Source organism: Opisthocomus hoazin, chromosome 4, assembly GCF_030867145.1.
Source record: "Opisthocomus hoazin isolate bOpiHoa1 chromosome 4, bOpiHoa1.hap1, whole genome shotgun sequence".
In the NCBI taxonomy this organism is placed as follows: domain Eukaryota; kingdom Metazoa; phylum Chordata; class Aves; order Opisthocomiformes; family Opisthocomidae; genus Opisthocomus; species Opisthocomus hoazin.
Window position 1 is genome coordinate 44695604 of NC_134417.1, and position 17643 is coordinate 44713246.

Here is a 17643-nt window from a genome sequence, read left to right on the forward strand (position 1 = left end):
TACTCCTTGTCCAGAAATCCTTCATGGTCTCCTCCTTATCGATTGTGGCTCCCAAATTGCTTACCTTTCCCCTCACACTTAAAGTGCTGGAAATGTTTAATATTCAAACATGAGTGGCTTTTCTTGTCAACAACAGCACCTTTTAGTAAATGCTGTTTCTGAAAATCAAAAGGCTGTTTTTCAGGCTCTGTTTAAACAGAGACACAGTGCTGTTCGGGGATTGAGCCAAGCAAAGGCTTATTCCGCCTACCTGTGTGTTTGGAAGCAGCACGGAGAGGAAGGGATTGAGACACTGGGTTCATGTTTCCACTGGAAATGAGAAACAGAGGGGCAAGATTCGTGAGGATTGTTATACTATGTCAATATGACCCTTCCCTTTGTATTTTGCTTCCTCTGATTGACTTGAAATTGGACTAAGCAGCGAGCACCGTGTTCAAGAATTCTGAATTTCTTCAGCAAAAGTCGTTTTCAACTGTAAGGGAATCATTGTTTCAGTCGTGATTTTTGTTACCCGTAAAGCTTCACAAGCCGTTTTGTTCATCTCACAGAATCACAGAATCACAGAATCACAGAATAGTAGGGGTTGGAAGGGACCTCTGTGGGTCATCTAGTCCAACCCCCCCGCCGAAGCAGGGTCACCTACAGCAAGCTGCACAGGACCTTGTCCAGGCGGGTCTTGAATATCTCCAGAGAAGGAGACTCCACAACCTCCCTGGGCAGCCTGTTCCAGTGCTCCGTCACCCTCAGAGGGAAGAAGTTCCTCCTCATGTTCAGACGGAACTTCCTGTGCCTCAGTTTGTGCCCATTACCCATTGTCCTGTCACTGGGCACCACTGAAAAGAGCTTGGCCCCATCCTCCTGACACCCACCCTTCAGATATTTGTAGGCATTTATAAGGTCCCCTCGCAGCCTTCTCTTCTTCAGGCTGAACAAGCCCAGTTCCCTCAACCTCTCCTCGTAGTGGAGATGCTCCAGTCCCCTCACCATCCTTGTAGCCCTCCGCTGGACTCTCTCCAGTAGCTCTTCATCCTTCTTGAACTGGGGAGCCCAGAACTGGACACAGTACTCCAGATGAGGCCTCACCAGGGCAGTGTAGAGGGGAAGGAGAACCTCCCTTGTCCTGCTGGCCACACTCTTCTTGATGCACCCCAGGATCCCATTGGCCTTCTTGGCAGCCAGGGCACACTGCTGGCTCATAGTTAACCTGTCGTCCACCAGGACACCCAGGTCCCTCTCCGCAGAGCTGCTCTCCAGCAGGTCCACCCCAAGCCTGTACTGGTGCATGAGGTTGTTCCTCCCCAGGTGCAGGACCCTGCACTTGCCCTTGTTGAACCTCATCAGGTTCCTCTCTGCCCAGCTCTCCAGCCTATCCAGGTCACGCTGAATGGCAGCACAGCCTTCTGGTGTATCTACCACACCTCCCAGTTTGGTGTCGTCAGCAAACTTGCTGAGGGTACATTCTAACTCTTCATCCAGGTCGTTGATGAAGAAGTTAAACAAGACTGGGCCCAGTACTGACCCCTGAGGGACACCACTTGTCACCAGCCTCCAACTAGACTCAGCGCCGCTGATGACAACCCTCTGAGTTCTGCCATTCAGCCAGTTCTCTATCCACTTCACCGACCACTCATCCAGCCCACACTTCCTCAGCTTCCCCAGGAGGATATCATGGGAGACTGTGTCGAAAGCCTTGCTGAAGTCAAGGTAGATAACATCCACAGCTCTCCCTTCGTCTACCCAGCCAGTCACGTCATCGTAGAAAGCTATCAGATTGGTCAGGCATGATTTCCCCTTGGTGAATCCATGCTGACTACTCCTGATAGCCTTCTTTTCTTCCACTTGCTTGATGATGGCCTCCAGGATAAGCTGCTCCATCACCTTTCCCGGGATGGAGGTGAGGCTGACCGGCCTGTAGTTCCCTGGGTCCTCCTTCTTGCCCTTTTTGAAGATTGGAGTGACATTGGCCTTTCTCCAGTCCTCGGGCACCTCTCCTGTCCTCCAGGACCTCTCGAAGATGATGGAGAGTGGCTCAGCAATGACGTCCGCCAGCTCCCTCAGCACTCGTGGGTGCATTCCATCGGGGCCCATGGATTTGTGGACATCCAGATCGCTTAAGCGATCCCTCACACAGTCCTCCTCGACCAAGGGAAAGTCGTGCTCTTTGTAGGCTTCTTCTCTTACCTCCGGGGCCTGGGATTCCTGAGGGCCAGTCTTAGCACTGAAGACTGAAGCAAAGAAGGCATTCATTAGCTCTGCCTTCTCCGCATCCTCCGTCACCAGGACACCCGCCTCATTCAGCAGCGGCCCCACGTTGTCCCTAGCCTTCCTTTTGCTGCTGATGTAGTTGAAGAAGCCCTTCTTGTTGTTTTTGACATCCCTTGCCAGCTTCAATTCCAGGTGAGCCTTGGCCTTCCTCGTCGCATCCCTGCATGCTCTCACTACGTTTCTGTACTCTTCCCAAGTGGCCTGTCCCTCTTTCCACATGCCATGCACCTTTCTCTTCTGCCTGATCTCCGCTAGAAGCTCCTTGTTTAACCATGCAGGTCTCCTGCCTCTTTTGCTAAATTTCTTTCTCAGGGGGATGCATTGCTCCTGTGCATGGAAGAAGTGTTGTTTAAAAAGCGACCAGCACTCATGGACCCCCCTGCCTTCGAGAGCCCTGGCCCACGGGATTCCTCCCAGTAGCTCCTTGAAGAGGGCAAAGTCAGCCCTCCTGAGGTCCAGGGTTTTGATCCTGCTTATCGCCCTGCTTCCTCCACGCAGGATCCTGAACTCGACCATTTCATGGTCACTGCAGCCGAGTCTACCTCCAACCTTCACGTCCTCCACCAGTCCCTCCTTGTTTGTTAACACGAGGTCCAGCAGCGCGCCTTTCTTTGTTGGTTCCTCCACCACTTGCATCAGAAAGTTATCATCGATGCTCTGTAGGAACCTCCTGGATTGCGCCTGCCTAGCTGTATGGTCTTCCCAGCTGATGTCAGGGTGGTTGAAGTCCCCCATGAGAACCAGAGCCTGTGACTGTGAGGCTGCTTGCAGCTGCCTGTAGAAGGCTTCATCAACCTCCTCCTCCTGGTCGGGTGGCCTGTAGTATACACCCACCGTAATGTCACCCTTATGAGCCTGTCCCTTAATTCTAACCCACAAGCTTTCAACTCCTTCTTCACTTGCCCCCAGGCCAAGCTCAATGCATTCCAGTTGCTCCCTCACATACAGAACAACTCCACCACCTCTCCTTGTTGACCTGTCTTTCCTAAAGAGTCTGTAGCCATCTATGACAGCATGCCAGTCATGCGAGTTGTCCCACCACGTTTCTGTGATGGTGACCAAGTCGTAGCCGTCCTGCTGTATAATGGCTTCCAGCTCCTCCTGTTTATTGGCCATACTACGTGCATTGGTGTAAACACACTTGAGCTGGGCTGTCAATCTCACCCCTGGCCTTGGCACTCCAAGCCTAGGCTCATCCCTAGTGAGCTGGGCAATATCCCCTTCCCCCTTCGAACCTAGTTTAAAGCCCTCTCAATGAGCCCCGCCAGCTCGTGGCCAAGAATTCTTTTCCCCCTTTGTGATAGCTGAGCTCCACTTGTTGCCAGCAGGCCCGGTGCTGTGTATACCTCCCCATGATCAAAAAAGCCAAAATTTGACCGATGGCACCAGTCCCTGAGCCACCTGTTAACCAGGTGAGTTTTCCTGCCCCTTTCAGTGCTGTCCCCTGCCACTGATGGGATGGAGGAAAACACCACCTGCGCCCCTGATCCCTCAACCAGGGAGTGATATAATCTCCTTTATAGTCAGTATTTTTCATCACCATTAAACTAAAGAGTTGACAAAATCTTACATCATTTGGCCTTTTAGAATAAATGCAAAAATCACTGGATTCGCGTTGTTCAGCCTGAAGAAGAGAAGGCTGCGAGGGGACCTTATAAATGCCTACAAATATCTGAAGGGTGGGTGTCAGGAGGATGGGGCCAAGCTCTTTTCAGTGGTGCCCAGTGACAGGACAAGGGGTAATGGGCACAAACTGAGGCACAGGAAGTTCCGTCTGAACATGAGGAGGAACTTCTTCTCTCTGAGGGTGACGGAGCACTGGAACAGGCTGCCCAGGGAGGTTGTGGAGTCTCCTTCTCTGGAGATATTCAAGACCCGCCTGGACAAGGTCCTGTGCAGCCTGCTGTAGGTGACCCTGCTTCGGCGGGGGGGTTGGACTAGATGACCCACAGAGGTCCCTTCCAACCCCTACTATTCTGTGATTCTGTGATTCTGTGATTCTGTTACAACACCAAGTTGTTAAAGTTTGCTTTCCCTACCTGAAGCCCAATCCTGCAGACTGTTTCAGGTTCTTTTGCTTCAGTTTTAATTTTAATCATGAGCATTTTTGTCCCCCAGCAAAGTGAACATCCCTGACATTTGCAGGATCTGTTCCTTGAAGGCTGAATGTTGTAAGCTGTTCATTTTGGGGTTAAAGATGGTTTGCTAAATGCAGACCTGTGTTCTCCCCTTGTAACCTGGTTATGGACTGTGTAATCTATGGCACACTTTTAGAGCGTAATCATATGGAAAAGTCCTTGGCCAAAAAAAGCAAGCAAACACTAGGTCTCAGCAAACCACAAATGTGCTTTGAGAGCCGAGTGTGGGCAGACCAAGGAGCTGAAGACTATGCCTTGCATCATGCAGATGGTAATTTTCTGCTGATTTGAAAAAAAAACCCAAAACACCAAAACCACCACACCCTCTAACAAATCTGATTTGACCTAAGATCTTCATGAGGCTGTGATTTGTGATTAATTTACTCTTTCCTTCCTGGGTGGCCTCTGCTAGCTTTCAAAGATGTAGCAAAACACCCCCCCCACTCTTCTAGCCCCGTCTTTTAAAAGCAGCCCGCAGCCCTTGCTCACAGCTCTGCCAGCTGAAAAGGCAAACCTTTATTTTTCCTTTTCAGACCATACTCTTTACACACATGCACATGCACAGAACTCCTGCAGGGGTCAATGGGTGTATTTTACGCAGGGATTGAGAAGAGAATACAACCCTGTCTTGCTGGTGTTTTTCCTAGGATCAGGTGGAAAGAGGGTGTTTGCAGGACACAGTTTGCTGGCACCGTGCCAGGCTCATGCCAGCTGCTGCAAATCATGGTAATAAGCCTATTTCTATGCGAAAGAGCTTATTGTTAATAATTTCTGTCAGCTTCTAACTGATTAATGTTCGGGTTTTTTTTAAATCAGATGTTTACAAGAAGTATTTTATTTTATTTTTTAATGCAGGGTTTAATGCAGTGCTAATGATTATCAGCTCCATCTGACTCATCCAGCCCAGAAATCAGCTTATGTTTTGTTTCTAATAATAAAAGCTAATGTAAAAAAATAAAACAAAAAATATTTCTCTGAACAACTTGATTTTTCATCCTATCTGGAATTAATGTGAACAAATTTTACAGCAACAAGCAGAATCTGCAAATAGCCAGGCTATAACTATTTGGGCTCTAGGTGTATGCAGCTGGGCTAGAAGTCAAGAAGACACAAGCCAAATTCTTCAGAAACCATCAGCCCTGAAGTGATGAGCTCACTTTCAATGGACAGGCGCACTGCTGAAGAGCCATGTTTTGCAAAAGTATCCATTTTGAGCTGTTCTAGTGAGATACAATAACTAAAGGTATGGTGGGAGATCCCATAAACGTCCCTGTGAGCATTACATAATCTCTGTTCCTTTTCTTGTGGTGCTACATCTTCTTCTTTTTTTTTTTTTCTCCCCCTAAACAATAAGCAGGAAAATAAGGAAGAAGAAGAAATAAGTGGGCGATACTAGTCTGGTTTCCAGGTAGCATATATGTGTATCACGAAGCTGGCATCAGACTTGGTGTAGGCCATCAGAGTGCCCTGGGGGCTAAATTGTTCGTAAAGACAAAAACTTACCAGGAGCTGGTCTTTATTCCGTGGCAAGGCTGAGTGGGATTGAAGAACCTGAATTTCTTGCTGGTTCTATGTGTGGCTAGACAGGGCTTCACCAGCAATCTCATGTCTTTCACGAGCTTGAAATCCACATTAACATTTTAAAATAACAAGTAATAACTGTGTGATCTTCCAGGCTTTCCAAAAGCCTATTTACAGCCTCATATACTGACAACCAAATTCCTATGTACACTACCATGCCCAGCTGATTTTATTAGTGAGCCTCTGTTGGATGCTCATGCCCAAATGACACTTCCCATTCTAGACGGTCCCTCAGGTAGTTGCATCTTTGCTCTCTGGCTCTCCTCCAAACAAGATCTGTAAGAGACAAATCTTTGTTCAAATGGGAAGTGCCAGATTTATTCCTGGTCTGTATGGCGAAAGAGAGCTGGCTTGATTTCTCCAGTCAGGCCTGACTTAAGTCCTAATCCTGCCCAGCAATTTGGTATCACATGGGAGGTGAATTCCTTTGGCATCACAGAATCATAGAATGGTAGGGGTTGGAAGGGACCTCTGTGGGTCATCTAGTCCAACTCCCCTGCCGAAGCAGGGTCACCTACAGCAGGTTGCACAGGACCTTGTCTAGGCAGGTCTTGAATATCTCCAGAGAAGGAGACTCCACAACCTCCCCAGGCATCCTGTTCCAGTGCTCCGTCTCACCTAGTGTAGCTTATGACTGTTGTCTGAAACACCCAGTTTGGAAGAGAAGTCAACACAGGCATCTCTGATGCTCCTGTGGGGTTTCCCCCACTTAATCAAATTTTCTGGAGTGGGAGAAGAGAAAGAAAAGCTTAGAGTGAGCTTCATGGTGTTATGGACTAGGAGGCCAGAGGTACTGTTGTGCTAACTCATCTGATGCTCTTCTGTGATAAAGTGTCAACCTTTTACTATACAAGGCAAATTTTCTACACCTGCTCTGCTTTACAGCTTACTAACACCCTTCTCAACCACAAACACCAGGATGGGACAAAGTGGCTGCATCTAGACTGTGCCAGAGACGCATACAAGGTGATGTGGTGGGCTAAAGCTGTTGGGCTTGTTGACCAGTTCCACACGTCTACGTGACAGCCTCTGGGACACCATGGCATGGGAGGATGGTGTTTCTCAATGAGAACTTATATTTTGGCAGCCTCTATACCCCACTGGAGATGCCAGGAGGCAAAGGTCAAGGCACAAGGCATGGCTGATCATGACTGAATGAGGCACATCAGTATGGCTCCCCATCAAAGATTTGTATAGACTCAAGATTTCTGCTCCCTGGCAGTTTGCAACAGGCAGGCTGGTTTCACAGAATGAGGCTGCAGGGTTGTTAGGATTCATGGATGGGCTTAGGCCTTCACTGGATGAAGCAGTGCCAAAATACAAAATGCAGCCTCTGTGTCCCAAGGTTCTCCCACCCTCGTCTAAGGGTCTTGGTATTTGGCCACAGCATCTCCTCAGATATTGGTACTCACCTGGCTTTTTGCCATGAGCAGACTGTTATAGCTTTCCAGGACAGAGTCCCTGATCCTATAATGACCTCCTACAGTCATAGCTTCTTTACACCTTAATATCGGGGTGTATTAAAAAGCATGCTAGTAGCTTACTAATAGCTCACCCTGCATCAGTGACCTCTCTTCTTTATTCACCCCTAGACTTTGTGTCATCTGCCAACTTTTTCAGTGAGGATTTTATATTTTCTTTCAGGTCATTGATAAAAATGCAAAGCAACTCAGCTGTATTTTTTAGCACAAAGGACCCATGGGACTGCCCCTTGCAACTTGTGGGTTCTTAGAAAATTTAGGTTTCTTATTATATCAGCCACAAACTTCCCCCAAAGGTAAGCTGCCTAGGAAATGACTCCTATCAATATCCCACTGGCATTCCAGAGCACAGCTCTACTGCACAGGGAGAAGAGATTTACGCATATTGAATTCACTGTTATTAGTTTGACAAATAGCATAATCCCTCAGAGCTAGTTCCTGCATAATCACTTCTGTATGTTTTTACTGACCTTAGAAACAGAACTAGAGATAAGAATAGTTGAGAAGATGGAAGACAGCTTACCAGACCCTCCTTTGCTCCAGGCTGATACAGACTGCCTGGAAATCTTTCAAAGATGTGCTCCAACTTCCAGTGTTTTCTTCAGTTTTGTAGTGACAAGGACGCCCTTTTAAAGGTTTGGGTTAAAAGAGGAATGTGTTTCGAAGGAATGCAAAGGAAGAAAAAGCATTTTTATTTTGCGTAACAGTCCAAACAGATATCTGTGTCTGTGTTTTAATCATGGTACGGACAGATCTGCCTCTGTGATGCTTTCATGCATCAGATGCTATTCAGAGGGAGTCAGGCAGGGCTGCAACCTCAAACAGATGGAATAAGTTTAACGATCAACTGAAATGGGAGCCAACATTATCTGGTTTGGGACATTTTAATGCCTTATCGTTAAGAGCCTGAATTAAAATCGTGATGACTCCATGTTGCCTGCTCCTTCCGATTAAGCATTTTGCAGAAACATGTTCATGTGGTGGTTACGTATCTGGGAGTATGTATGACTTCTGCTCCCCAGCATGTTCTCAAGACGTAGAGGTCTTCACATCTCCAAGTGCTATCATACCAAAGTTTGTAGAACTAACTAGTCTTTATTTTTTTGAGTTCTTCTTCTTCCAGTTCTTTCAAACATGGGATTTTTATTTGTCTGGGTTTCTGAATTGTCAGAAGAAGCAAAGTCAAATAGGTGAGATCTGCATTTTCCTCTAAAGGTGAGGGTTGCCTGCTGTATCACATATGGCGAAGGCCAGTGGAGTTTTAGCTAATGAAACAGGGATGGTGTCAAATGCATTTCATGTCTTTCTTTGAGAGGAATATAATGGAGCTGTCTGAAGGTTCTGCAGAGATTAAAGGCCACTCATCTGTTAGCAACATGGATTCTGTGTGGTGCCACATCTTCAGGCTTACTGTCGTAAAAGGATTTGTAACATTTCCAGGGGTTATAGCGTGAGGAAATCTGAGCAAATGCCTTTACCAGAGCCTGTCAACAAGTTATCTGAAAAACAAGAACTGGGTTCTCAGATCAGACTGATTTATTTATTACCATAGCATATTACATGCCCATATAATATACAGGGCACACACTCAAACCTTTCTGGTACAAACGAGATTCAGTAACAACCTCTACTTTATTTTTCACACTCCAGCAAATGTGTACCAGCATGCAGTTTTATGACTTTGAGAGAGAAGTGAAAGCTGGATAATATGTTGAACTTTATTTCAGCTTTTCAAGTGCCCGTATGTGCTTCTCCCCAGTAGATACCGTGTCTGTTCCAATGACTAAATGCGAACAGACATGGCAGAGCAAGGAGAAATCGTTGAGATGTCTTGTGCTCCCCATAAAATGTTTATTAAATAATATACTGCTAATTCACACTCTGTAGAGACACCCAGATATTTCCAGTGCTGTCTTAGTTGTAGGTACAACTGTTATTTTTGCAATGTATGTGAAACTACATTAAGAGTGAGTAAAACTGAACTGTAATTGTTGAAAGCCACACACCAGAATACACTGTATTCATTTATTAACTTAAAGAGATCCCAGCCTGACTAAATATGAATTTTTTTCAGTGGTGTGCCCATGATTAGTGCCTCAGTGAGGTTCTACTATAATTTAATTTATTATAAGCAATGCCATTTTATCAGTAGCATGCCACATGTATTGCCTGAACATTTTCTTAAATTCTAATTAACCTTCAATATCGTATGGGTTAGTTAGTGTTGAAGGCTTGAGTGTTGAGGTTGTTTTAGCTTGTGTTTTCTTTTAACACCGACCTTTTCAAATTCCCTCCTAGATAATGGGATACGACTTTTAAATGGAAGATATACCTTTCAAAATGATTCAGCATAATAAGAGATAAAACAACTGAGGAGCTGAAAAAGCAAATAGTGCCTCTGACTTAAAAGGAAAACAAGTATCACTGCCCCAAGCGATTGTCTAATTTGGAGACATTTGAAAAAGACAGGTCTTAAGAGGAAAAAAAAAGCCCTAAACTGAACATCATTGCTTCAGAGTTGTGAATTTCAGCTGGCATGAAGTAAGAAGGGTGCAGATAAACATATCTGATGTAAAGCTTCACAGCACAGAGTTCACTCACCAGCCAATTCGCGCAGGAGGAATGAGCTCAGGCTGGACCAGCACTCTTCTTCATGTGGCCGTGGCATCTTTGATCCTACGTTACCAACCTGAGTAGGAGGAATTGGCTTATACTGGGGGAAGAACAGTTCTGATTGCAAAAGACAGCTGGGGTGTGCCCTGCTTTAAATTGTTGTGCTCTGGCCACATCAGCTTCTGGGTTCAAACAACTCAGAAAGACCCACAACTCCCGCCGTGTAGTCTGAGCTCTGCCCCGAGCTGTCGCGCCTCTGAAAAAGTCTGGAGGACACAGACTGAGGTGGTGATGGACGTTTACCAGTCTCAGGAGTCATCACTGGGAACGGCTGCGGCTCTGAAAGTAAGATCTGCTTTTGGGGTAGAGTGGGGAGATCATTTTATAAAAAGAGCATTCTTCAGCATGTGCCAGAAATAGGTATGGGCTCTGCATTTTTTTGCCAACTCTCCAGATTTTATTTACAGTATTTAGTGCTGTTTGTTTAGTACGGCCACCCCACACCCCACACACTTTTTTTTTTTTTTTTAAGGAAAGAGGCCTGGATCTTTTGGTGGTGGAAATACCTGGAAACCATTACCTTAGTATACTTCAAAGGCTCAGATATCAGAAGGCAAATAGAAGAAACAAAAGTGTATTTATTTGGGGGTTTTAATCTTATGCATTTAAAGCAAATCTGCTGATCATTTGAAACCTCAGTCTTGATCTGTGAAGGCTCAGGGTTGCCAATACTATTAGCATATGCGCTGAGGAGTTTTAGCTGATAAAGTTGTGAGTGGTGTGCTCTCTAGTATGCTTTCTCAAGGGAAAGTCAGGCTCGGGAGACGAGGTTTGACTTCATTTACTCCATGTGACCTTAGACTGCTGCTTAAAACAGTCTGCTCTTTGTTTCTCCAACTGTCAAATGAAGATAATGATTCTTACCCATTCTTAGGTCAGCGCTTTGAAATTTACAAATGAAAATATTATTTATATTCAAGGGGTTCCCAGACAAGGAAAATGAAGGATTTCCATAAATGCAATATATTTCTTCCTTGCATCATGCCAGTGTGGAACATCATGTCTAGTTTCTGACACTCGCACATACTGAGGACAGGTGCGAGAGACAAGTATTTGTAATCATTTTATATATACAGTCCCTCTCTATAGCAGGCCTCTGTGTGTAATTTTCTATGTATACCTATATATGTGTGTGTGTATAATAGATATACAGAACACCACTTGAAGTGACCGTGAACCTTTCCCGTCTCATGTTCATGGGGCTGACTGCCTTTGTAGTGCTCTCAGATAGCAAAGCTGGTAAATATTTTGTGTGACTTTAAAAGGTCAAAAACTCTGTCTCTCTGTTGCCTAGTGAAATATATGCATTAAAAATATTGCTAGTTAAAAGGATGATGTAATGTTTGTCACAGGATGATGTCAATGTTCTTGCCTTAGTACAATATTAAATAAGGTCCAGTCTGCATAATTTTGATTTCTGTCTAAATAGTAATGTGAACTCCCAGTAGGCCTCTCTGAAGGGGTGATCAGAAGCCCAGGGAGCTGCAGGGAGAAGCTCTCTCTTTTTCAAGAGCAGTCCATTGCAATGGGCAACCATGTCTCTATGAAGGAGTCTAATATCCAAGATAACAAGAGATCTATTGCTGCCTGCAAAATGGCAACTGCACCTCCTTCCCTGGTCAGTGGACCAGCTTGAAAGCTCGCCTCTGCCTTCTGCTGTGGGTCTTCAAAGCTCTAAAGAGTCACTGTCAACCTAAATTTTATTCTTCCATTTCCTCCTGATTCCCTGTATTTCCATATCTACAGAGCTCTTCAGAGAGGCCAGAATTCCTGCTACAGAAATTTCTGGCTGTCTTTGGTTTGGCCGTGGTTGCTTTGAAAGGAAGATCTACTTTTCTGAATGCAATCAGTGTACTCTCTTTGTCTTCGCACAGCCCTTTTGTTATTAAATATCTCAGAAGAAATTTTCCTGAGGTTTTTCTCTATCTCTTGTTCATTCTTTTTCTCCATGCTTATCCTGTTTTCTCTCTGCACTGTTTGCTACCATCATGTAAACTGCATTTAGTTAGTGAGGGTAAGAACATGAGAAAGGAGAGTGGTAAAATGAATATGGCAGAAATACACATTGTTGAGGAAAAGTTTTATTTACTGCTGTTTGTAAATCAACCTCTTGACATTTTAAAAATAAACAGAATATTTTATATTGGGAAAGTGGTGAAAGGGATAGAAAATACGACAGAAATAGTTAAGAATGGAAAAGTTGTTACCACCTCTTATACTAAATACGTGTTTGGTAACAAGAAACACAAACATTTGCAGATGTCCATGAAGGATAAACAGAGCATGGAACCTCTTGTTGTCAGATTGCTGCAGATTGGTTGCCCCAAACTTGGTCCAAACTTATATAGCTCTCAGTTCAGATCCCTCCATAAAGCTGATCTTTGCAGTAAGACCTGAAGGATGCTGGCTGCTAGGCCTGATTGTTCAGGGCCGGTGGTTTCCAAGCAGCCAAAAGACTGCAGTGACAACATTTTTGCTACAGAAGGGGCTGTGGAAACTCAAAAAAAGCTCACTGCACTGTTTCTATTTCACAGAGAGGACCTTTTTTTTTTTATGGAAGCAAATTTTCCCGGTATAGGTAATTTCACAGCTGAGAGACACTATCATGTTGACTTAAAGTGTTTAAAAAATAAGTGAGAGGATCTGTTGCCTTTCTTTCCTAGCCTATTTTTGGAAGGCAGTAATTTAATATTAATGTGTTTTTTGGGGGCAGGTGGAGAGAGGAAAGTATTGCGCTGGGAGGAGGGAGAATGAATAAATATGAAATGGCTTCTCCTTGGGAGCCCAAGCTAAAGAAGTTACCCATGCTCATCTCTGGAGAAAAGCAGGACTGCTACTGTCTGTGTGGGCCCCGCAACAAGAGCAATGGGAGAAACATACGCTCAAAACTTGCTGCTGAATACACCGGATGCGGAGCCAAACCAATGCACATCCTCTGGCAGGAATTTATAACAAAGCCTGCACAGTGCGGAGAACCAATTGCTTGAAATCAATAGAGATTTAATGACCTATGAAGGGAAAATAAACCGTTCCGCCAAAGGATGCTAACAAAGCCTGCTTGAGCACTGGAGGAGAGAGGGCATCCTGGGAGAGGCGATGAGCATCCTGCGATGGGGTGCAACTGGGCTGCGGGGGGTCAGCGCAGGACCCCTGCTTGGCCAGTACCTACGTCACTGCTGAATGTCTGCAGTAGCGAAGGGTGGCAGATCCGTCCGTCAGAGGATCTGAACTTTTTTCCCGGCCTGAAGTGCTGATGATCCACCTCCTGATGGAAGCCCTGGGCCTGGGTAAGGAGGAAGGGGAAGATGCTACCTGAAGAGGACATGGCAGAGAAACTCTGTGAAAGCAACAGTGCAAGGGAGATTTTAGTAGACTTAAACCCAGCACGAAGCTGATCTAAACAGTATTTCTAACACATCCAAGGAGTCTTCCCAACACTACCATTAGAGACTGAAGCTCAGGATTACTGATTTCTTGTTTACACTGTGTAATGTTTCACTGCCCCAGCCAGGTAGAGGTGGGACTGTAAGACATTTAGCACTGCAGTCATTATGAGGCCCTGAGGTGTACTTCAGGAGGTGTCTGGGCTTTAGCCAAATAATACATTAGACAGCGGTGCATATTTATTACCAGGTTGTCTTGCAGCTCCCGGTCCCTCGTTAAAGTTTCTAAGTCGGTGCAAGTCAAAATAAGAGAGACCCACTAAGCCATCTAGTCCATCTTCTGTCCAGTGCAGCATTGCTTTCTTGACTACAGTCACTTGTGCTTTGCAAGCGTAGTTTTAAATGTATCAAGAGATGCGTCACTTCATTTATCGGAGCAATCAATACCCTAACAGATCTGTCAATAAGTTTCCGTTTTCTTTTACATTTTTGTCATTAAAAATATCATCCTGTTGCAAGTTATGCCCACTGGTGTTAATAACCTTTCCGACACACATAGATGTCTGTTGGAACTTACCCTGTTCATTGCTTAGCCAATACATATATATTTCAGGCCAGACTTTTACACACTTACCCATAATATTTTGCTTTGTAAGTAGGCCTGTTAAAATGTAAGGGAAAAGGATGGAATAAGAATTAAAGTGCTACTCCACGGGAATAAAAGGTGCCCCAGTCCACCCCTAAACTATTTTAATCTTTCCTTAAAAGTCAGCCCAGACAACCCCTTCGACACTATTGTTGCTCTCCACTGAACCTGCCCTTTTAGATGCTAATAAGGTACCCAGGAGTGAATTTAGTATTCCTAGTGCGGTCACACCAAAGCCATATGGAGTGGAATCTTTTCTTCCCTTTTGCAAGAGGTGATCCCTTTGAATCTGCAGCCAAAAGTTTCCCTTTCTCTTTTTTTGCTCAGTCACATTTAATTCACTCTCTACTATCACCCTCAGGCTTCTTTCAGCATTACTTTCCTCATTTTCCCTTCTGAGGAATAACTGAGTTTTGGAATATTTTCCCTAGATGTCTAGGCTTGAATTTCTTGAAGTTGAGAGTCCTTCTGTTATTTTCTCCCCAAAATTTATATCATGTCATCAGCTATTAAGCACAATTCTAAATGTGGATTACAAGTTATGGATTTAATTTTCATTGATTTTCAAGGGGGAGGAAGGAATTGACAATTACCAACATGTCTGAAATTAGTTTCCATCCCTCTGTCATCATCAGCAGAAATAATGGGAATTCATTACATCTTGATGTACAATATGTTATTGCAGATCAAGTATTTTCACAAGTATTTACAGCTTCTCCTTAATAATCTGGAAAAGAGACCCTTTAAACCTTTCTTCATAGCCAAATGAGAAATAGAAGATGGCATATTTTGGGTGTACAATAATTAAGCCTCAAGGAAAATAAGTATGGGAGTATTCTTTAGGGTGGGTGTAGGTTTCGCTGGGAGAAAACTGTAGCCTAGTAATTGCAATTCATTCTCAATTCAGGATGCTATATTTGGCTATGCTATATGTAATGTATTTTAAACTAAATTTACTACTGATGTAAACTGAAAAATGAAGACAATTGAATTACACATTCTCTAATGGGTGAAGCGATTTTGTCCAATTCTTGCAAACATTGAAATAAGGTACACAGATGTTGTTGGTTACAAAAGTATTGCAGAAAAAGAAAGTGTCTGTCATGCAGGGAAAAATTCTCCATTCTTTTGTACCTAGAGGGAAAATTCATTAAAGTTGCCCTTACGAAGTTGAACAGAGTTTGCTGCTTTGCCTGGATATATTGAAACAGAAATAATCCACGTTTCAGCTACATTTTAGGAGGTAGCGACGGTCCTTGCACCAGGATTTTTTTCTACTTCAGATTAATTCAGCGGATTGGATTGGCTTTTCTCATGTAATCAAACAGATACATGTCCTAAGTTCCTATGCAGAGGCATTATATGAAGATGGAAGAATGTAAATTCACTTGAAGGAGACAACTGAATTAACTGTATGTCAGCAAGCAAACCACACTGTGACTGTTTATAATCTCTATGCACACATCGCCCAGTGTGGAGCATTCCTCAGCGTGAAGAATCAAAAGTGGAGGGGGAAAAAAAGCTAGAAAAGCTATGGGATATTTGAAATGGTCAATTGATGCCAGTTCTGCTGGAGCATTTTGTGAAATAAACATTTACACTTTAGTGGATGGTGCTGTTAATTACTTGGCATTCCCATGCAGAAATAACTCAATCCAGAATTTACAAGGAAATTGCATAGTTACACTTAGGTTACGCTAGACTTTGGTAAATTTTTGGTGTGCACTTATTCCCCAAAAAGTGTCAATTCGTGTGAAATTATTTTAAATTGCCAGCCTTCATGGGCCTTTTTCTTCTACAGAAAGCAAAACTGATACAAAATCTGAATGCATCCAAAAGTGGCTCTTCAAAAAATTGATTCAAGTCCAAATGTTCTTCAATAACCATAGTGAGCAGACAGAATTGGGCACAAATTTTCTCGAAACAACTCTGTGTAACTTCAACAACTGTAACGGGGGATCTCCAGAGCGCTACTCTGTCTCCATGACACGGAGCACGTCCCTTCACTCTTCAGCTGTCGCTAAAGGCATTATTCCCCAGATGGACAGGGAGATTTGGCTGTAAGAGTTTTCATTGTTCAAGACAAATCTACCTTTCTTCGCTGGTCCAGCTTGTCTTGCACCCCTATCCTTACACAAACTCAAGACCAGACACATAAGGATGTCCTCAGAGTTAGTTTTCTTTGCGTCAATCATATTCAGCATCTTCCCCCTTCCCCAGTTCTTTCTATAGAGGAGGCCTCACACAAATGTCTGGGTGAAGACTTATACCAGACCCAGTTTCAAAAATCAATTTACTTTTCTTTTTCTCCAAGTACAGCCAGAGTCTGAGAAGATGAAATACTGTGGAAATGCTATTGTGGGAATAATCTGTTATATCGTTCCAAAAATTGCAATTCCTGACTTAATTAGCTCACATGGCTTGAGATATGTGACACTGACCATTACAAAAACACTGATAATAAAGGGTAATGATACAACACAAACACTTTAAATTAACACAAGCTATGCAGAAACAGACCCACCAGGATACTGTGTCTCAGTTTTAAGGAAATTCTCCCAGAGATGGGCGGTACTGGAGCCTGTCCTTTAATTTGCCCTACTTTGTCTGATTCTTCCTCTTTCATGTGCTAACCTCCATTCCTTTCCAGGAATATAGACAATTTTGCATATTCAAAACTTTTGGAAAAGTATCCAAATCTTTTTATACTTATCCAGACCAGATCTAACACGGAAGTTTCCAAGCAGTGATGAACCTAATAACCAATAGACCTAAGTAATAATTAGCAGCAATAATAAAAATTATATTGCAATACTCAAACTGTAATAATAAAACAAAAATCCAAGCCTGAGCTGGGGAAATGGAAAGAACATTTAAAATCCAAATGTGATTTCCATAATAAAAGTAGTCTATGCCACTCTGTAGTAATAGCTCCCAAAGGTAAGACAGCATCCAAAAGCATGGAGCACTTGGCCTGAGTTTGCATTTTTTTAAAGCAGTTGGCAAAAGTCTCCATGAAGAGCAAGCCTGGTTCTTGGAAACACAGGGGAATGCTACTATGGACACTGCACATGGGAGTGCCTGGGAGAAGGGTCTGCTAGAGGATGGGAACTGACACATCTGAACTGGAGTGATTTGGGGTAAAACCATGGTGGGGAGTGGGACCTTGCAGAGCAAGGACAACACTCTCTAGGTGCAGTCTCCATCACTGGTGTGGATTTGGCAGTGCCTTCAGCAGTTGATGCTATGGCTGCTAGCGGAGCTTGACTGAGAGCCCATGGGAGCTTGTCCCACCAGCATGGGCTGGGCTGAGTACCCAGCTGGGAGGAGTGGGAGTCTACCTGCTGAGTGCTGCTGTAGAGCCCACATCATACTCATTTTTATTTATCGGTAAGTGGCAGTGGGTGATTGTAAAATACTGTGAATTTGCCTTTTATACATATTTTGTTCCCCTACATAAGCAGGGGACTTTGGTG